This window comes from Trachinotus anak, unplaced genomic scaffold (genome assembly GCF_046630095.1).
Source record: "Trachinotus anak isolate AG129_WGS33_773 ecotype Australia unplaced genomic scaffold, CSIRO_AGI_Tana_v1 ptg000011l, whole genome shotgun sequence".
Taxonomy (NCBI): Eukaryota; Metazoa; Chordata; class Actinopteri; order Carangiformes; family Carangidae; genus Trachinotus; species Trachinotus anak.
The window spans coordinates 353,322-376,576 of NW_027273862.1; the positions used below are offsets into that span (position 1 = coordinate 353,322).

At 39.6% G+C, this 23,255-nt stretch overlaps 1 protein-coding gene and 1 long non-coding RNA gene across 4 annotated transcripts in view; one reads left to right on the plus strand and one right to left on the minus strand.

Moving 5' to 3' along the window:
• LOC139628189 (cell migration-inducing and hyaluronan-binding protein-like) overlaps positions 1 to 23,255 on the minus strand; it is a 187,424-nt gene that overhangs the window by 145,378 nt on the left and 18,791 nt on the right. The window lies entirely within an intron of this gene.
• Positions 16,043 to 21,534, plus strand: LOC139628371 (uncharacterized). The gene is made up of 3 exons (XR_011692760.1): positions 16,043 to 17,105; positions 17,202 to 17,291; positions 18,481 to 21,534. It is a non-coding gene; the product is annotated as an uncharacterized lncRNA (long non-coding RNA).

The following is a 23,255-nucleotide window of genomic DNA, read 5'->3' on the forward strand; positions in this document are numbered from 1 at the left end:
GCCAGGGACAGTTACAACATGCACACATAAACACAACAAAAAGCCAATACAAGTCAGAAACACAGCCGACTGCCGTTGCATAAAACCTTCTTTGTCTGTTGCTTACACTGCTGCCATTTTCTAATTTGATGTCTGTGGTCTTAACCTGGAGTTTATACATGTGCTCTGTACAGCTGCAAGGAACCACAGCTCTACAGCTACGTCAGTCGCACTCTAAATCTTTCCTGTTTGTCTTGACCTTTGAAGGCCCACATCCCACATCAACGTTCTATCTAATACATGTTGTAGGTTCAGTGATGAGGTTTCACCAGTTCAGATTAGGTTTTACCTGTTTTCAGTGAAAAACCACTTGGATTTTTGGCTTGACAGCAGCAGCAGGACAGCTCTACAAATGTAAATATCTCTCACTGACTAACTGTGTTGGAGTTTGAATTTGCATGAACAGCTTCTATTATGTCATCAGGGGGGTGTTTACAGGCTGTTGTTTACAGCGTACAACTTGCACAGTATTAAAAGAAGAAATACTTCAAATATGTTTCAGTTTTCACCTAGATACTTGTATGATTAGATTTTTATAGCCATTTTCATCCAGATTCAACCTTTTCATATATTCACAAGTACATTTACAAATTTCTGTTTTGGCGGGACAAACTTTCTGAGGAACTTTATTTACTCTTTATGTTCACATCATTTTCTGCCTTCAACTGAAAATAGTGACAAAAAATAGTGACTGTGTGTTCAGCGACTCAAATATTGTTTCCCAACATGTTCCTAATGAGTTTTTCCATTGAATGTTTTCAATGTGATAAGAACTACAAACTGTTTCCATTCACTTGCGTTGGGGTAGGGTGGCAGCATTAGTCTCTGCAGAATATCTAAAAGAATTCAGTAAATAAAATCCTCCGTATGACTAGATACTATCAGGGAAAAATATGCTTTTCTGTGATTTGAGGGAACTCAACCTAAATATTAATGCTGTGTTAGCAAACATTATTCAAGGGTTGTCAGTTCATCTCATTGGGTAGCTCATTTTGGAGCAGTATTCTTTGCTTAGCAACATTTCCTCATGTTACACAGTATTTCCATGCAGATTTTATGGAGTTGATAAATATTGCATCAGTGTTTCCTCAAGATCACATCTATCTGTTCATCTACGTGTCTCTGTGCCCCCAGCTGGGCCAAGCAGGGTTAAAGCTTTTCAGCCAGGAAGCAAACCTGTGGAGACAAACCTCAGGCGCCTCAAAACTGGGCCAGGCCCCCTCTCACTCTCTCGTTCTCTCTCTCTCTCTCCCCTTCTCTTCTTTCTCCTCTGTCTCTCTCAATCACACACACACACACACACACACATATATACACACACACAGAGTGTTTGGTATCACAATCTAATTGGCTCTAGCTAGCTGTGCTAGCTGCTACGTCTGTCTTTTCAAGAGAGAGAGAGAGAGAGAGAGAGAGAAAGAGAGATCCATATTTTGTAGCTGTTATTAACATGCACCAAACAAAAAATCACTTTCATGAGAATTGGACAAAACATAAAAACAGTCTAATTGATTCATTAAGATATTCTGAAATACATGTGTAGGGTGTATTGTTTACCATCTTACCAGGGAACAACAGGTAGAAATAGCCTCAGCTGCTGCAGAGAGGAGGCTGGTCAGAGGTTTGAATTGGCTGATTAAAAAACAACCTCTCTAAAGAAGCACAAGCTTTTTCGTCAACCTGTCCTCACAGTGCAGAGAACTTTTATAATTTTAAGAACAGCGATTAAATATGTCTTATGATAATGCAACTTCTTTTAGTTAAGATAACATTATGCTCAGACTTATTGCCAAGGTATGCAACCTTTGCAACATCTCTACAAACTGTCAGACAATCAGACATGTTGGTAGCAAACAGTTTATCCAGATTAAACCACTTTATTTGGAAGTCCAAAGTGAAAGTGAGAGCACCTGAAATTGTTCCTCATTGCACAGGAAAACTGAGTGGACACAACTACATAACATACAAGATCCTTTACAAGTAGGGTAAAAATAATTTTACTGTTCACCTTTTATTTTCCATACAAGTTTGTCTATAATGTGTCTGATGGTCTGTTTGTTTGTATTTCTTGTCCTGTCAGACTTCGTTATTGCTGTTCCTAGATCTCAGCAATTAACGATTTGATGAGGATGCAAGGATTAGTTTATTCATAAATTGATTAATTGACATACATTTTGTCAACAACTATTTGAACAACTAATTTGAATCACTTTTTGAGCAAAATTAGCTGGTTGGTGTTTTTTTTTTTTATTCGACATCACTTGATCACATTTTGCTCTGATGACAGTTTCATGTCCATCCATGTCTAAACCATCAGACCACTAATTTTGCAGGGTAACCCTCTTTATTACTGAATAGGTACCAGACTAGTTATAAAGTTGGCCACTGGTGGTGACTGATGGAAAAACATGAAAAAAAATATATTCAATTGTAAATTTTTCTTTTTAACCATTTCAGCAACTACATGTTGTCACAAGAGAAAGTGGAGGCATATGTCCTACACAATCATAGCAGAAACTTCATGTAGGCTATAATTGTATTATGTCAATAAGTCAATGAAACATTAGGTGAGGGGCAATTGTGCTCCGGCACTCCCTCACTCTCACTCCGAACGAGTGTAAACAAACATTATGTCACATGAATAATTATTGATTATTATAATATAATAATCATAATAATAATATTGATGACTATTTTCAAAGGCAAAGTCAGTGTACAAAGAAAGATGAGGCTGACAGTAGCAGCGCTGCAGCAGCAGCAGTGTGGACACACACTGCAGCCGCAGTGAGGCAGCCTCATATACACATGAGGTGATGTAAGAGGTCTGTTCCATACTAAAATGTAATATATGACGTGTATGTTCCTGATGTTGCTATGTATGTCACTTATAATGGGATCATCTGCACCATATATGAAATAATCATCGTAACATTTTTATATTTATATATATTTATGTTATCATAACATGTTGCAATCATATCCACTATATTGCCAAAAGTATTCACTCACCCATCCAAATATTTGAAATCAGGTGTTCCAATCACCTCCATGGCCACAGGTGTAATCAAGCACCTAGTCATGCAGACTGTTTCTACAATCAGTTGTGAAAGAATGGGTCACTCTCAGGAGCTCAGTGAATTCCAGCGTGGTACTGTGATAGGATGCCAACTGTGCAACAAGTCCAGTTCTGAAATTTCCTCACTCCTAAATATTCCACAGTCAACTGTCAGTGGTATTATAACAAAGTGGAAGTGATTGGGAACGACAGCAACTCAGCCACGAAGTGGTAGGCCACGTAAACTGATGGATCGGGGTATATGCTTATACATGTTTTTCATTCATTCATTCATTTCTCATTAATTCGAAACCTTACTGGGGGGAAGTGGAACCCACTGTATATGTAACATTAAGTATTGACAGGTGTTGGGATGGATATACAACCTTGTTTCCAAAAAAGTAAACCCATATTTAATTGAAAATAGAACAAAGACAACATATCAAATGTTAAAACTGAGAAATGTTGTTGTTTTATAAAAAATACAGTATATGCTCAATTTGAATTTGATGCCACCAACACATTAACACATCTTAAATTAGCTTTTTGCATTTGTGGATGAAGCAACAAACTGTGTTCACAGACAATGGTTTTCAGAAGTGTTCCTGAGACCATGCAGTGATTTCCAGACCAGAAGATCACGGCCATCCAATATTGGTTTTCAGCTTTGTCCCTTGCTCACAGAGATTTCTCTGGATTCTCAGAATCTTTTAATGATATTATGAACCGTAGATGGTCTTTGCGGTTTTACATTGAGGAGCATTATTCTTAAACTCTTGCACTATTTGCCCACAGTCTTTCACAGAGTGGTGAACCTATCTCCGTCTTTCTCAAAGGAGTTTTGAATCGAAAGCAACTGGACTTGGTTATTTGTCTAGGAAGACGTTTCACCTCTCATCCAAGAGGCTTCATCAGTTCTTTCTCGCACCTGACCAGGCTGGGACTGGTCCAACTATCTGGTGTGGAGACCCAGGTATTTTTAACCTCTGGGAGGGGCTTTCACAAGGCTGATGATGTCATTGGTTCCCTTTGTGCTCCATGTGCCAACGACAGTCGTTAGAGTGACTATCTTGGTGGAGAGTTGGTTTCGACTTCGTTAGAGCCCTATTGTGTTATAACGACAGTCGCTGGAGTCACATGCCACTTGTGAACAGTTGTTTTTCTTTGAGGTTAAATTGTTGAATCTCCTGGGAAGGGATGAAAGGGCAGCATTGTAAATTGGAGATAGGTGGTGTCTGAGGCCTCCTCCCCTGTTGAGGGATGGTTTCTCTACTTTTACATATATGGCTTCTTTCACTCCTGGACAGAGAGGACAGGTGGTTCGAAAGAGGAGTGAAAGAAGCCATCTACTATGACCTGGACAAATGAGAATATTCACAGGCCTCTCTCCATCTTCACTGCACAGAGACTCCGCCTCTCTGGAGCCTCTTTTTTATCATCTACTGACCTGTTGCCAATGAACCTCATTAGTTGTGAGGCATTCAACCTGGTGTTTTTTTTAGCATTACACAACTTTACACAAAGTTGTACACCACACTTTTGTTGTTGGTGTCCCAACTTTTTTGAGATGTGTTGGTGCCATCAAATTCAAATTAAGCAGATATTTTTCATAAAACAATAAAATTTCAGCATTTCAACATTTGATATGTTTTTTTTGTTATGTTTACCTGATTTGCAAATCATTGTATTCTGTTTTTATTTACATTTTACACAGTGTCCCAACTTTTTTGGAAATAGGGTTGTGTAGTTACATCATAATGTAAGCCACATACAAACATATTTGTATGGGCTAGACATAAATGTCAATATATGATATTGTTCCAATTTCTAATTATTAAAACACCTGAAATGTCTCCTACTGCGCAGCTCTCCTGTACCTTGACCTTCAGTCTTGTAGTACAGTAGAAATGGTCTGGGGAGAAACCATAAATGTCTGGATTATGCAGGTATGTATACCCATCCACCACACACCTGCTGCCCTCATATATGGACCAGTATCCAGATGTTCCTTAACAACCATTTCCCTTCCCAAACTGGTAATTATACTCCTGTAGCTTTGCTGTCGGCCCAGTAAATATGCACCATTGCCACATACACACCAACGCCCTCCCTCCCTGCCACTGGGATACAGTCAGTGTCTGAATACCTTCCACTGCATTGTTGTCATTTCACAAGTCTAATCCCCAGTCCGCTGACCTGTCGACACTTGTACCGCCATGTAGACACGCACACTCCCACAGCACTTATATGAGTTTCAACATGATCATGATAACATTATTCAGAGCTTAATCTGAGTCTTTACAAGCTGGGACATGCTGCAGAATATATAAATGTATTTCACAAAAGAGCTGAACAAATAGCACTTGAAAATACTGTGTCTGTGTGTGTTTGTGTCTCTCAGAGGGCTGTGTCAAAACTAAATGATGGACCAATCACTGATCTGACATTCAGTTCGGCATTTAATTACATGAAAAAGAAAACAATACAGTGTTACCTTTGAGACACTGACCTACACTCAGACAAGTCAGATGGTTTCTAAGAGAAAAACACCAAAATTGAGGTTGTATCTTTGTCTGTGACATGATGTGGTTACCAGAGATAAGACCCACAGGTAGATCAGACACAGAGACAAAGGGGAGCTTCAGCTTTTTTTAACCAATACATTCCTTCCTCTACTTTTCAAATAACCACCCCAGAACTACTACAGCATCTCTCTGATTAATGAACACTGCACCGTCCACAAAGATCTGCCATTCTAGACCAGAGAGGTGATACTGGATTGTTGTCGTGCTCCAAACTGTGGGACAGCTCTAAATGCCGTGTGTGAGGGACACAGAGGGAGACTGCTCAGTCCTCCTCTCCCACATTAGCTCCATATATCCCCATCTGACAGTGGCTGCTAATATTGACTCATTGCAACCCACCCTGCCCATTAGACTTTCATGAAGATCGATCAGGAGTTGTAGATTTCATTTTGCTTTTGCACTCACCCTCCTATTTTTTGGGACATAATTACTATTCCAGTTTCTTCTTTCTTTGCATGTTTATGGATAGAAGAAATGATTTCCTTCACAGACAGAGACTGCAGCAGAATCAGACACAGAGATGATGATGTGCATGGTTAAGTTGTTCTCCATCACAGGGAGGGTTAGAGTAGAAATCTGAAACTACTGGCCATTAACTGACTGGTGTGGGAGGACTGTACTCAACAGAGTATTAAAACCTGCAGTGTGAACTGCTTCATGCTGCTTTAAAGAAATATACTGCGACACTAAAGAGTGAAAGTACTTTCAGACAGCAAGTGGTTGTGGCTTCCATCCTACTAACAGCCTGAACCATCGCAGGCTGAAATACAGTATGTTATAAAACTTAAGAAAGAGGACATGGTCAGCAATATGAGACATTTATCATGGCAAGTTTTGCTAACTAATATCAAAAATTTTGTTTGTTGAGACATCCACAGTCACTCCATGATTGGACTACCAGAGGTGAATGCAACATTGAAATGGAAACACATTTTTGTGCTTCTCCGCTTTTCATGTGGACATCACAGAGCAGGATAAAGTGCTTCTTTATGGCCATGTTCTGCACAAGATGCACAATAAGGGCCACCTGCTTAATGTGCAGCACACTGCTGGTCTCATCAAGCAAAATGGGGAATAGTGATGCTTCCCTCACTTTCTTCTTGATGACTTGTTTCACATAAACACAGAGTGCTGTTACAAGGTAATTTTGTGTCTATTGGAGAGGAGAGACACCTGGGGTCTTTGCTTTGATGCTTGCTTTTCCTTGATTACATCAAGATTAAACTAATGAGGACACTTTCATATTGGCCTTGCAAATCCACCAGATGCAGGAAATGTCCTCTGTGTGAATTTCACCAGCTTTGATCACTACCCCTGAGGGCCAAACCTTGTCTTGCTAGGTACATTCTGTTGTCCATCACAAGATAATCTGTTTGTTCCTCTGCCTCTCCCTTTCTTTGGCTGCTTGGATTTGAGAATCAGCCACTGCAAAAGCCATCTCCATTGCATTTTTTTCTAGATTCATCCCACCTCATCATGTCTTGCATGTGTGATTTACTGCTGCAGTTCTCCATTCATTCTGACTTCGGTGTGTTTCCACGTATTTAACCCCACATAATTCCACACAGACCTGCTCTGATACTTTCCATCATTCACTCATCCAGCAGTTGAAGCAGCACATGTCATCCATCTGAGGAGAATACTCAGGGTTTTCATACTAGTGGCCCTGAAAACCCATCTGGGTTTTTTAGGAACAGGAAGATAGGAGCACAGGGCCCAACTAATTTTGAGAATTTGATGAAAGAGTGATTGTGCTTGGTATTGTTTTGTTGGATTAAGTGACTATAGCAAAAATGTAATTCTGTAGACATTTTTGCCCTTGTGAATGTTAGGGTTAGTGTAAGTCTTGCTGTCCATCTCTTCCCTCTCAAACTCCATATCCTCTCTTCTTGTTTCTATGTCCTCTATCTTTGTGTCCTTTCACAGAAAAGCACTTTCTTTCTTTAACATTAGGTTAAATATGAAACTCATTCACAACACTGTGTGTAGATTTAATATACTATGTATTGAAATCTCTGTTTTTAGTTATCAGCCTATTTCAAACTTTTAAGAAAATGCTTCTGAGAAAATAATCCTCCATCACATTCACTGTGTAGGAAATGGTGACATTTGCTTCACCTGCTGGTTGTCTGAATCTTGATGTGCAGTTGTTCGCTCCTCGCCTCCCAAAGCTCTTTCTCTCTCTGCTGAAGTCTCCTTCTTTTCAAAAGCATTGCCTACTGTAATCATCCTCAATTTAAGTTATAATATGTAACTTTTCCACATTAAAATGTCTAAAAATGACTAAATGGCATGCTACGGTATGCAGTTGCCTGCCACAAGCTCAAAATGGAATTTTAACCAGTATTAAGCCACATTTTAAGATACATTTTTACACCTTGGTTGTTTTCAACTATATATTTTGAGCAGATGAAGGATTTTAGTGATTGGATGTCTGGATCTTAAGTTATCAGAGAAAACAGATGTAGACAGCTCAGCGCCCATCCACTACAAGACAAACTGAAGACATCATGAAGAGCTCATTTTTAATGTGAATCTTAAAAATGAGCTCTTTATTATTTCTTATTATTTATTTTCTACCAGTTTTAATCTCTTGGTCTGTTGGTTACAGAGAGGACGAGACCTCTGCAGATAATTAGGCTGGCAGCAAAAACCCCATTGCAACTTATCATCTCATAATGTAAAAGATGGTGACTTCTATCAGCTACACTCACTTTTTGGTTGAAACTTCATAACAACCTAAATGAAGCGTGTTCAAGAACATAGCTAGCAGTTCAGAGGAAGGTAATGCCTACCTTAGTTTACTTCAAATTACAAGCCAACATGAACATTTAATTCTTTTAACAGCTAATGTACACTGTCGATAGTCAATGGTTGAACCGGGTTCTACTTTTTTGCCAGGTGACTGGGTGAAGTGTTTAGCCTGAGCCCCCAGTGCAACTACAGACTGGTATTTAAATAAATGAGAGGGCTGTGTTTGTTCTTGCAGTGCTAAAGTCTGGACATGGCCTTGTTTCAAAATGTAGCTTATAGCCCCTAGTTCTTTGAGTTTGAATTATGTTCAAAAGGACTTAGATTAACTGTAGCGGAACCTATTTACTGTACATCATCACCCTTTTTAGTCACCACCAAATGGAAAATATGCAGTAATGCAACATTTTGCAACAGTGACATGAGTTTGCTTAGTAAATCAAGCTGAAAGTGAGTTCTGAAAGGACTGGTTTAATGCTGGAGGAAGGAAAAGAAAAATCAGTGATGTGTAACAAGTATTCCAACCAGCCAACCTCCCCCAGAGTAATAATTCCCATTTGAACAGGGCTTTAGGCTGATGAGAGTATATTTATATAATACAAATCTTGTTTAGCACAGCTATAAATTTAGCCAAAGCACAGATTATAGAATATTGTTTCATTTAATTATTATTGTTCTGTGGTAGATGTGATTCATTTTCATGTTTTCAATTGATGGAATCACCTCAGGTTAATAAAGGAACCACTGGAGAAGAAATGAATGCAAATGAAATGACTTAAAGTGATAGACAGATGAGAGATGAAGAGGCATGGTAGACAAGAGCGGCAGGAAGATGATGACGACATGGAGAGACAGCTCAGCCAGTCATCTTATTCCAGGCTGACATGAAGTGCAGATTTAAGACTTTCATTTTCAATCACAGCCATAAAGGCTGTGAGGAGGCAGCTCCCTCGAGCGGCCCTAGGATCCCAAGCCAAATCCATAAGGTCTGACAGAGAGTGGGAGATGGATTCCTCATTGTAAAACAATCTTGTGCTTGGCAAATAAAGAAAGGTATCGCTTGGAATAAAGATTGGAACTAGCCTGGCTTTCAAATATGATACCATCAGAGGAGAAAATAAAGGTGACAGAGGAGAAGATAAAAAAAGAGAAAAGTCGGTTCTTGAATGTAACAGAAACCTCAGTACTGGCTGAGGGCGCTGTTTAATTTCCACAAATACATCCAGTAAAACTGATGGCAGTAAACACTTCACATTATCCAGGGATTAAGCAATCTGTGCTCATCTACATCAAAGATCCTTCCTCTATGTTTCTCTGCACAGAGACATGAAGAATACTTTGAGGCCCAGTACAAATTACTTTTCATGTGCTTTCGAGATTTGGATTCTGAGGGACATTTATGTGTTATTTGTGGAGTGTGAAGGAAATAAGGACTCGTTTGAGTTACAGACAGCTTATGTTTCCACCAGTGAGTCCAAGTCATGCAGGTACATACATAAATATACACAATGAGGCAGTCGAGTAAGCTGAATGTAATAATACAGGCATTAGAAGTTAAATACCAAAGGTGGAAAGTTGCTAAGGACATTTACTCAGGTACTGTACAACTACTGTTAATACTATTACTTGATACTACTTTCTTTTCTCTACGATTTACCCGACAGTTAGAGTTACATTATAGATATAGGGTATACAGTCCTTGTTAGTAAGGTCTCCTCCTCGCTTGTTTTAAGATGTACAGTATAATAATACTCTGTTTACATAGATCTGTATGTTAAACTTGGAAATTATGATTAGATTAACAACAATGTAAAGGTATGAGCTTTAGAGGTGTCCGGCATGAGACTGAGAGCGAGAATGAAAGAAACTTTATTTCCAGAAATGTTGCACTGGTCCTTTCAGTGACATTTTGAATGTAGGGCTTCTGTTATTGGTACTTTTGCTTAAGTAAATGATCTGTATGCATCTATCACCACAGTGATACAGCCTACACAAGCCAGTGAGTTGGGACCTTTGACCCAGACTGTCCTCAGATCACAGACCAAAGCCAGTTCTTTTAAATTTGGCAACAACACAGTGTAACCACATTGAACCCTAACACACTCTGGGAGCAGAGCGCCGCTCCAACATTCCTGAAGAAAATGTCCCAAATATTTCCTGGCTGAGGGAGAGCGAGAACAGTTAGAGTCAGGTCATCTCTGAGTGTGTGATGTAGTGTCAAATATTCAGAAAGAAAAATTATAGATATAAAAAAGGAGAAGAGAGAGAAGATGATGGAGAAGAATGGAAAAGCACGGCTGCCTCTCTGACTGTAATTTTGTTCTCTAGTTGCATACTGTAAATCCAAAGTAAACATTTTAGAAGTAATTTAAAACATAATTCTGTCAAATAATCTCCCCAGACAGGTATAAAGAAATGTAAATCCTCTGTATTTGTATCCTTTTATAAAGATTTTTCTTTTTCATTTTTTTCACTGCCCTTTTCCCAGCATGTTAACACTCACTTGATTTCCCCTTTTCACACTTTTCACCACACACACACACACACACACACACACTTAAACACACACTGACAGTGACCCTGATGGAAATGCTGCCATTTCATCCGTCTATGCATCCTTCTTCCACCCATCCATACAGTTCCATCAGAGGTACAGGGACACTGAGGAGAGGTGCACTGGCCCGTGGCCCACCTATGGGAAGCTTTCTAAAAAGCAGTGAGCTGCACCTTCCAGCAGCACTACAACAAAGCCCTTTCACTCTTCACTCCTGTTCCCTGCCCCTCTGTAGGAGCTGAAACCTCCAGCCACCATTTCCCAGCATTACATCCAAACTCCATCTGCCACTTTCCACAGAAAAGTCCTTCAGATAGAAAATTGCCTTAGAGTCCTAACAGTTAATCCAAAATGCACTCAGACTGGTTACCATGGTGACAGTGGTGCATACAGATGTGGTGGCCAGTAATTTCACTACATTTTTGTTTTAATTTGCTATTGTTTCACCTTCATCACTGAAGCATGTATTACTTATGATTACTTATGGAAACACACTCATCAGTGTTGGAAAAGGAAGCACAGTGGTTTGGATTAATGGCAGACCTTCACAGGGAAGAAACAGCCTGGACAATGTTTATAGGAGCGTCCCTGGCAGCTACAGAGCCCTCCCTGTCCTTATATTGGTCAATCAGAACATATTTCCCTGATTCTCCTGCCAACTTACTCCCATCTGATAAAAAGGGTCAAACCATTGGGAAAAAAAACTGTTTAAGTGTAGAGAACCACATCAGTCTTCAGTGACATCACATTTCAGCATGGTGTTGATGTTGTGGTGATCACAAAGACAACCAGAAAGCCTGGATGAATGGAGAGGTGAGGTTGCCTTTCACTCAGGTGACAAGGAAGGGTACAACACCATCAGTAAGACTGAAAGCTGGCAACAAGGAGGCAAAGCAGAGACTGGAGAGAGATCTCAACAGCATCAACACCGAGGATATGTGGCAGGCGATCCAGAACATCACAAGCTACAAAAACAGGAGTGGCCCTACTGTGTGTGAGGCCACGTAGCCTGATGAGCTTCATACATTTTACGCTGGCTTTGATCTCCTCAACAAAGAGTAAGCTGTAAAGTCTGCTCTGCCTCCAGAGGACCTGCTGCTGTCAGTGTCCACAGCGGATGTGAGACTAAAATCCTGCTCAGAGCAAAGCTGCTGGGCCTGATAACATACCTGGCCTTGTACTAAAAACATATGCCAGTCAGCTAGCTGATGTTATTACTGACATTTTTAACATATCACCGTCACAGCAGAGTGTTCCCACCTACTTCAGGACAGCTGTTGTCTAGTATTAATGGATAGAATTACAACACCTCCATCAGAATGCTGTTTGTTGATTTCAGTCTCCCTGATGAAACTGATTGGCAAGCTTAGCACTCTGGGCTTGACTACCACTCTCAACTGGACATCGGACTTCCCCACAAACAAACACCAGACAGTTCAGATTGGCAGTCACACCTCCTCTGCTCATGAACTCTATTGCGAAGTTTGCAGATGACACCACCATCACTGGCCAGATTGCAAGCAATGATGAGAATTTACATTGGGAGGAAATCAACATTCCTGCAGAGGAGCACACAGAGAGCAACCTGCTGCTCAACTCCAACAGAACCAAGGAGCCGATTGTTGATTTAAGAAAAGAGGAGGCAAGACACACATGTTTTCCATCTTTTTAAAATTATTATTTTAGAAAAATCTAAATGTAGAACACAGCAAGTTCCCAGAATTAAGCACTTAATTACTCCATTAGATTTGTCCATTAGATTGGACAAATCTATAAAATGGTACATTTTGAATATACACAAATACAACTATGCGACATTATATGTACACAGTATATATTTCCCCTCATAATTTGAATTAGAATGAATTTTAATTGCACTGCAGAGTTCTGGGACATTCATTATTTATCGCCTGGAGTTATTATCAATGAACTATTAATATACTTTACAGAGGCTCTGGAGTCTGAGTTTTATAAATGTAAGATAAGAGCTTATCACAATACAGAGCTGATGGCAAGTTGTGCATATGTATCTGTGTGTGCTACCATTTGCTCCACTCTTCTCTACAGCTGTTATAATAGTCCTACTTCTAGATTCAGCACAACATGGTGAACCCTGTATTTTCAACCACATCTCTGCAGACTGGATGGGAACCAGGGCCTGTATTCACAAAGCATCTTAAGGCTAAAAGTAGCACCTAACTTGCTGATATAGGAGAAACTCCTAAAAATAATGGGTGCGTCAGTTCTAACTTTAGGACATTTTTTTGACCAAGAGTAATTCACAAAGACACTTAGCACTAAAAGTAGCACCTAAATGTGGGAGAAGTTAGAAGCAGTGGAGAGGAGTCCTAACTCACTGAGACCAGATCACTAAGAATCATAAAGGGCTGCAGTGACCTCACAATGCTGCGCTGCTTTTCAATTCACAAAAACAATAAAAGCACTCTGTAGACCCCACATCATTGGGCAATTCAAACAACTCCCTCTAGATCTTCACCAATTACAGAGAAATAAAGCAGCATGACAAGCTTTTCTTGTAATGGAAATGAGCATGTTTTGGTATTTTGGCGCCTTGTAACCACATCTATTGATTAGCTGTATTCCCATGTCTCAGCATGTAGTTGTAGTAACAAAGTAACAAGTAACAAATCTGAGAAATATAAATGTTACTGTGTACCACCTCTGATATGTTTAGCATATTACATATTTATGGTACTAACTGATACTGCACTCTGTGCCTGAAACAGACTTAAGGTCCCAGATTTTACTCTTCTGTGTTTTATTTGAAGTGTTGATCTCCATCAGATGATATATTTGTGGTTTTGAGAACCAAAAACCATCTCAGTGTAGTTTTACATCTCCTCTCTCAGGCTTCTCTCTGGAGCTCTAGTAACAACTGATCAGTCAGCCAATCAGAGGAGGGGATCTGATCATCTCTTTGGATTGGCTGACTGTTTTCTGAGTGATCAGATAAAATATAGCTGATTTCAAGTAACCACTCAGAGAAACCAAATCCTGCAAGATTGGATGGTGGGTCCAAGTGGGCGGGGCTCGGGGTATGGCTAAGAGTGGTGACTGCTTTGTTGTGACATCACAAAGTTCCAGAAGTCCTGACGGTTGGTTTTAATGCTCAGTTTCTGAATACAGGCTGTGTGCATTTCTCTGTGGACTGAGGCTTTGATACTTTCACCGTATTAATATAGAACCTAGTCCTGCTTTATAATCAAAACACAAATGAAAATCTACCTTTGTATAATACCTTTGTATAATATGAGACCTTTAACATATACACTGGTTTTCTGTGTGATTCATTCAACCTGAGCACATTCAAAGGCTCTCATCAGATAAAAAGCTTTTCCTCTTTTTCAAACCTCAAGCACACTAGCAAGAGCTCAAAGAGCCTTACATCACTTTTGATGTCGTGCACCACACTGTGTAATTGGTACTAGCAGTACAACCTGAGGTAACAGGGATGGTCTCCTTGTACTACGAGGATGCTCTGCAGAAGAAAAAGATGAGGAGCTGCTCTAAAGTCGCTCATCATAAATCTGTAAGAGACTGCTCACTTCCCTCCAGGTGTAGCTTTCATTCTCTGTCTGACAGCAACATTATGTGGCATGGCTAAAGTTGAGACACATTCAATTTGTATAGCCCGGAGCACAACACACCATGTCTTCAGTATAGCTAGGATGATTACAAGAAGGTGTGAATCACCCTGCCTCTGGGCTTCATGGAGCTAAGAGCTGGGTTGTAACAATTAATGACACCTGCTGACAGCTGAGGGAAAGAGGAAAACATGTGTTAATTGATGGTTTGCTTTATTGAGTGTCTAGAGGTCACTCTGGACCCTTTTCTCTTTTAGCCCTTTTAGCTCATATTTGAATCTCTGTTTAAAATGCCATCAAACATAGAGGTATAGAACCTATATATGCTAAAAACAACATTTTTCAAAGATAACATAAATATAATGAACCAGTGTAAAAGCAGATGTGCACATTTCTATTCACTCTTAAAGTACAAAGTAGTTTTTTAACTAAGGAATAAATTTGTTCCAGTTCAACTTGAAGTAAAGACACAGTGACTGAAGTCTGCTGAGGAAGCTTCCACATAGGCCCTTTCAATCAGATTTTGGCAGGTGGGAAGCTGGTAATAATCGTGTCTACTGCTACTGCTGGAGACAAGGTTTGTGAGAGCAGCAAGACAGAATCATAACGGTAAAGCTGAAGCCCATAAAACCAGAACAATGAGCTGAAAGACATTAAAAAACTCTGCAGAGCTGGGAGAAACTGCAGTTTGTGTTTTGTGATAATTATCTGCGGCTTCACCAACATTAAACTTCTAGAAAGCTACACCTATTAGTTCAACATACACATAACGTCAACATAACTAGAACCAAGAGAAATCTGACTTAACCCGTGTTGGAGGAAGTACTCAGCTTTCCTTGAGTCAACAGAGCAATATTAAAACACAGAGTCCTGCACTGAAAATGACATGTAAGCATTTGGTATTACACTAATTGTATTAGCAAAAAAGTATTTAGTAGAGAAATGGGGCCTGTTATTACATATTATTATTATTATTAGTAATATTGTTATATATTATTACTAATTCATTCATTTGTAAGAAGCATTTTAGCATTTTAGTTGGTTGAGATGAAGCCAATTTAAACAACTTTACGTCAAAGTAAACAAAGCATCATGAATTTATAAGGTCAACATGTGTTTTATATGTGGACTAAAGTCTTCTTCTGTAAAGTAATTATGGCTCTCTGATAAATGTGAATATAAAATACAATATTGTAGAATTGTAGGGATGTAAAAAAAATTATCAAATATGACTTTTTTTCACAAGGTCAAAATAAATAAATACAAAATAGTAATAATAAAATAAATACTATGTATCAGCTGATATAGGGTGTGATGTTGGGTTTTAGTCCCATGCAAAACAAGCACATTTTCAGAAACTAGAAGATGTAAGGGCAGCACGATGGTGTAGTGGTTAGCACTGTTGCCTCACAGCAAGAAGGTTCTGGGTTCATGCGGAGTTTGCATGTTCTCCCCGATGTGCAAAGATGTGCATGTGTCTTAATTGGTGACTCTAAATTGCCTATAGCTGTGAATGTGAGTGTGACTGGTTGTTTGTCTCTATATATCAGCCCTGTGGTGACCCGTCCAGGTTTGGATAGGCTCCAGCGTACCCACAACTCTGTATGGATAAGCAGTACAATTGATGGATGGATGGATAGAAGATGTTCCCTTTCAAATGATGCATTTTGGTCTTACATTTCTTCTGTTATAAGGGATGTGTACTTAGTGACATCACTGGATTTAACTGGATTGACCTGATCCCAAAATGGAGAAAGAGAAGAGAAAGGCTGACGTGCAGCACATTATGGCCCTCAGATAGCTGGAGTTAAAGATTCCTACACTGACAGGTGAGTAGATACCTTTGTGTAACTGATGGATTCTATCTGAAGTCAGTGTATCATCAGATATCAGCCATAGTCAGGGTTTATAGTGAAACCAGCCATGTAATCCTGCACCAGGCATGATTAGGCTTTATTGTTGCTGTTACTAGCTACACTTTGTATTTTTTGCAAGACAATTAAACAATTCTTCACTTCTCAGTGTCACAATTTGTCCTGCAATGACTTTTTATACTATTTCCTGTTTTATTTTGAAATTACTTTCCCATGAGTTCATTGTTGTGTTACTTCCTGTCTTTGTGCTTTTGCTATGCTTTGCACTTCGCCTCCACGTGATATCTCAGTCACGCCTTGTGGGAATTTCTTCAGATTTGGTTCAAACATTCACTTGGACGCCCATCCCACATTCATGTCTGTGAAAGTGATATCTCAGGAACGCCTGGAGGTGACGTCATTACACCCGGCCCAAATGTCCACTTGGATGAAAGGATGAACTGATTAGATTTTGATGGTAATAGGTCAGAAGTCAAGGTCACTGTAACCTCAGAATACATTTTTGTCTATAACTCTAGAATTCATACACTAATTATGACACTAACACAAATGACATTGTGATGACATTTTATTTCAGTCAAAGATCAAGGGCCATATTTCCTGCAGCCTGACCGGTTGGCGGAGGCATTGAACTGCGAGGCGGTATTTCTAGTTTCCTGCCAGTTTTCTCTTTCACCTGTTTCTCATATAGTTAATTAGTCCCCAGAGTATTTATAGCCTTGTCTTCCCTGTGTTTAGAGTTTTTGCCTGTTTTGTTTGCACCTTGGATTCCTGCTTGCTTGACTGGATTTGTTGGACCTGTTTGACCCTTGCCTAACTCACCAGCTTGTAAGCCTTTGTTGTTGTTGTGTATAAGATCACTGAACTGCACTGACTTTGTTTCTGGCGTCTGCATTTGGGTTCTTTTCCCTACTACTGCATGTTCGTATTATCACATGCTGGTGATTCACACACACACACACACACACACACACACACACACACACACACACACACACACACACACACACACACACACACACACACACACACACACGCTCGCTACCACATACTGTCTTATCTGCAAGAGTCTTTACCTCCAACGGAGATTGAGGAAAATGTCATGTATTGCATGCAACTGAGAGAAAAGGCTTTTTTTTGGGGGGGGGGTAACATGTACAGCTCACAACCATTTTTAAAGAAGCACCACAAGCCTTGCTTCATGGTGCACTGTTTGCCAGACACAACACTTGAAGCAATTGTATTGTTGACCCTGACTCTTTCATTTTACAGAGACCGCTAGTACCTCCAGTGTTTGTTCTCCACCTTTCTATTATTCTGAGCAGGCTTTCAGACACAGTGACTTTCCACTGCTGTGGGCTGAATGTAGAGATCAGGTTGACATATTGTATTATATCCTGTTATACACATAAAAAAACAATTAATTGTGTGGGTGTGAGCTGATTTAATTTGTGTGACTTTATTACCAGTTTCAGTTACTTTCTTCAGTTACTTTTCCCATGGTAGTGTTTTTGTCTACTTGTCTATAATAATATGCATATTACTTTATCTATCCTCACTTGTTTCAGTGAATTTCTCTCCTACAGAATTTCCTTCTCTTGTAGTTTAATATAATTTAAATCAGTAGAGCTCTTTGCTGTCTCCTGCCCATTTCTAGTTATACTTCATCATTTACGGTATGTTGTGCTAATGACATGCTGGAGTAGATTGTAATTGTCTTCTTATTCTCCATTGACTTCATCTTATATATTTCAAAAACGGAGTCTGCTAAAGTTCTGATGAGCTAAACCACAGAGATGAGGTTTTTTAACAGCTTCTGCCACAGGGATTTGACAAATCGTCTGGATTAAGAATATCAAAGGTTTTTAAACTCCTGCCCAGAAAGATGATGAGTACTAAGGATGGACTTGTCTGTGTGTTCAGTGTGTTCACTGAGCGTGCTCACGTTTTTGGTAAATGGTGAACTGAACATATCTGTTTGCAACTAATATACATGAGCATTTTTCCCTCTCACCAGAAGGTGGCGAAAATGCACCAGAAATCAAAGCACCATGAAGGATGGGATGAGACGAGTCGTTTGTGCAGCAGGTTAGTATGACCTATACTTACATTTTGTTGCTAGGCGACATCTAGTGGTCGTACTAATGATGACAGGAGCAAAGGGAAAAGTGCAGTGAGTTTATAGAGCGACACGTCAATAAAACAAAGGAACATGACACAAGACTGGTGCTTCATTCCCATGTGAAAGAAGCAGTTTGTGTTGTTTCTATTATCCACGACTGTTGTCATGGTTACAATAATAACAACATGGTTTTTGTCAGACAAAGATTGTCTAATGTTGAAGCAGTACTTATTTTAACCCAAATCACCAGCTTTCCCTAAGCCAAACCAAGCCATGACTGTTATTATAGTAACCATGTAACATATAATAACCATGGTGATGAACGTAGGTACATTGCTTTTGGTACCATGGTAACCATGACAACCAAGATCTGGTACGCCTGGCACTTTAGGGGTGCTATTTAAGGAAACACTCCTATGGGTTGTACCAGAGGGTTGAAAAAAACAACCTGTATGGTTGTTAAGGTTGGAGGAGTTGTTGGATGGGACGGCAGACAACCCAAAAACATAAGGGCTCCAACTCTAGCTGTCGATGCCCTGGAGGCATAAAAAGCTGAAGGATGTGAGTGTTTACCAGTCAGAAGGGTCTAAGGAAAAGAAATGGAGTATCCAATGGTTTTAGGACATCAGGATATCTCCTCTGCTGAATTGATTTTGACCACAATTTAAACTGGTTCCACAACTTTATCAATACAGATAAGATAAGTAACCCCTGACTGCAGTAAACATCAGCCTGTCCTCTCTCTTCTAAGCCTCCAGCCTTTTATTATCAATATGTTGGAGGATTCTCTTTCTGTCTGCCTCTTTATCCATTTCAGTAATGTAGTTCCTCAGTCTGGTGTAAAGAGGAGAGGTTTCAGGTCTTTCAGGTTCAGGTTGTTTGAAATCTTTTTTTTTCCCACCCTGACAAGTCTCAGGACAAGGACTAAATATCGTTTAATTTTCACTTTAAAATAGTTACTATTGTTATGAATGTCATCAGAAGATATTGATCTCAACCACATTATCAGCCCACTGTTTTGTTTGCACGGGCCATCTAAGAGCGTCAAAGTACTGATTGGTTTCTGTATTCACCTCCAGTCTGAGTTTTGATCTGTGAAATAAAGTCACACAAAGCCTCACCTGTTCTCACTCTGTCAGGGAGTTTAATTGAAACCACAACAGGGACAGATATTATTTCATGAAGGCAGCGAGGGAGAAGGCACAGAAGCCCTGCTGGATCTCCTAATCCATTCAGAGTTGTATTTTCCTGTGACATATTACACAGACTGTTGTTTTTAATCAGACCTGGTCTCTCACTCCACTCATCAGAATCAGAATCAGAATCACAATCAGAATCAGTTTTATTGCCAAGTATGTTTTCACATACAAGGAATTTTTTCTGGTGATTGGTGCAATTGATCAGCAACAGTGGGGCTCTCTAGCCTTGTTGATGAGGCTAATAGCAGATGGGAAGAAGCTATTTTTGTGGCGAGAGGTTTTGGTCCTGAAGGACCGCAGCCTCCTGCCAGAGGGGAGTGTCTCATCACTCTCTTTCTAGTAGAGGTATCACAAGTATTCAACTGTACTAATGGTTTGGCTGTAGCTACGTGTTTCAAAGTCTTGGCATCTATGGTCAACACTCAGCCAAAGCTTCTTTTCTTCGTTAACAGGTTCCTGCAGGGTGGAAGCTCTTTTAATTGCGTATGTTCTCTTTCCCTCCGGGGTTTGAAAATGATTGTCCATTAGTGGAATTGTGAATCCTCCTCCACTGATGAGGGAGTTGGGAGAGCACAGAGAGCAGAGACAAGATTTCACTGCGGATGTGATCTATGGCCTGTGGTGTTGCTTGGAGCATGTGACTGACAGTAGTAAAGGCTTGCTGTAGGTCAGCAGGCTCATCCTGAAGCCTGTCTCACATAACTGGTTGCTATGCAAAAATATTTCAGCTGAGTACACAGTGATTAACAATCATACTGAATACATAAGAAATTCAGAGATATTTCAGCGACATCTCAGGTCAATTTCTAAATGTCCCATGTTGTATAAAGTGAGATTTCCACATATTTTTAAAATTACAAGGTAGGTCTAGATTCTATATTAATACTATGAAACTATCAAAGCAAGGGGCTCAGAGCCTCCTTTCCAATTGGCTGACTGACCTGTTGTTAATAGAGCTCCAGAGAGAAGCCTGAGAGAGGAGATGCAAACCTACACTGAGGTGGTTTTTGGTTCTTAAAACCACAAATATATTCTTCTGATGGAGATCAACACTGGGTTAGGGTTAGTGTAAAATATGGGACTGTAACACCTATAATCCAGTTCATTTGTCCAGACCCTTTTAGTTCTGGTCTTGTTTGTGTCCACACTGACTTGTTACAAACACATTGTTGGCTTTGGTCTGCATGTGAGATTTGCTGATTGTTGTTGTTGTTAAGTTATAGTTTGGGTTCAAGTAAAGACTTGAGCTCAATATGTGTTGGCCCTGTGTTGGCATTCCTTAATGCAGCAATTATGCAAGGATCAGCTGTGTTTGTAAAAAATGGCAAGAATGTTTGATTCAAGCAGGCAACTCATATGCAGTTTGTATGGATACAATTACTTGGCTGCCAAATATCAAGGCCAATATCAGCACATCTGTCCTTGTCAAAGAGCATTTGCAACTGAGGCCATATGGGAGAAATTACTAGAATATTTGAGCTGCTTTTCCTCACTTCCTCTGACATATAAGAACATCTCTGGCATGCACCACAGTTAGTGTGCAAATGTGTGCAATTGAGACTATCTATAGCGGAGTCTCATAACGCTCCCTGCAGTCCTAGACCTACCACATGATTGATGGCTTCATCTGCTGTGCATTTGTAATTACAGAGGCAGATTTTTTAAGTAGACACTTCGGACAACTTGGACTGTAAATTCCCCGTTTGAAGTGTGTGAGCGCTACGTGTGTCTGCATGTGTTGGTGTTCATGTGAGAGCAACTGACAATCATATCTAAAAATACCTTGCAGAGATATCATACTTTTGATGCTACAACATGTTGGTGGAAGGAAATGCAGACCTACATCAGAGATGAGCTATAACTGAGTGTACGATCTATTCAACTTTTAGATGGATGTCTAAGGTTGTCATTTGCAAAGCTGTTTAGTTCTTCAGTGGGATTAATTCACTTATTTCAGGGGAGGGGTTAAGATAGCAACACGTCTAATTGAGCTTCAAGCTGCTAAACTTGAGACTTCAGTAATAATTTTACAGGGATGTTTTACTGGAAACTCATTTGGGTTTAAAGTAATAACAAAAATGAAATACAAAAATATTACTGAATCTCTGAAAATTGTTGCATACTCATTTCATTAGTCATTTCACAACATAGCTAGCAAACCAGACACCGAGAAGGTCAAAGGTCATCAACCAGGAGTCAGTGAACGTTCACATCTCACTCCAGAAACCATCTGCTTGGTAGGTCACAGCTCCACTTGCTCCACTATGGTCCCCAGTCTAACAGCTGGGCCTTATAACTTGCTGCCGGCACGGCTGTAGACTCTTACTCTTGTTCACCTTTTTTTTTTTTTTACATTTCACAGATTTTAAGATTAATCATTCTGGGTGTAAACATTAGTAACTTTCTAAGCCTCAGATTTAGTTAATCTTTGTTCTTCGTGAAGCTGACCACTCCCATTAAACTAGTCTACTGCAAAAGCAAAAAAAACAAACTCAACCCTGGTGACATCACAAGCTTTCTAACACCAAAGAAATAATGTGGATTTTGTTAACACACACCCAAGCACTTGCAGGCTGGGTAGCACTAGGTTTCAGCCAAACATGTTTAATTTCCTTTGAATGTGATTGTGATGGCCACACGTGCAGCCACACATTAAAAGTCAGTAACCCCATGCACTGACATCTCTTTAGTTATTTTAGGTTTTCTTTACATTTTACTCATATGGCACATGTGAACACGTAAAGAAGGACACATAGTTCTTTATTTCATATGGTATACTTATGGTTTATTTCATATTATATTATTTAGTTTAATTGGCAGTACACAGGGTTAGTTTTCTCTACATTTAACATTTGTGTTTATTTATATAAGTTGCCCTAAGATGTGTTAATTCTTTCTGTTTTGCCGGTGCTCGGGGTCTCCTTACCTCTGCTGCCTGGGTCATCTGGCTGGGGTTGAGCAAAGGATGCTCCTGAGGAAGCTGGAGACTTTTATAGTGGATGTGTTAATTAGGACTGAACTAAGTGTCTGTCAATATGGGGGGGATTTGAGTTCTTATGTTTGATTATTTACTTATTTAGATCTTAGTTTGACAGTAGGGTATTTCTTTTTGTTGTGTAGGTTTAGTAGATATTATGTTAAGCTTGAGGCCAACTGTCCTGTTTGTTTATTTGTTAGTTAAATTGTTGGTTTTTATGTTATCCCCCTGTGTGTCTTAGCTGGTCTGATCAGCCAGTATATATGTTCCCTTGTGTTCTTTGTCTGTAGGTCAGTTGAGTTAGTTTGAGCTCTAGGTTATTTTGCCTCAGTTAGTTTTGTTACTTTGACCTCTTTTATGGGCCCAGACTGGTTTGGTTTATTTTTTGTAATTTGGAAGTTTGTTAATTTAGAGTAAATAAACTTTTTTTGATAAGATACCTGTGACTCCTCATCGCCTTACCACTCGGTCCCTCACAGTGATAGTAAATCAAA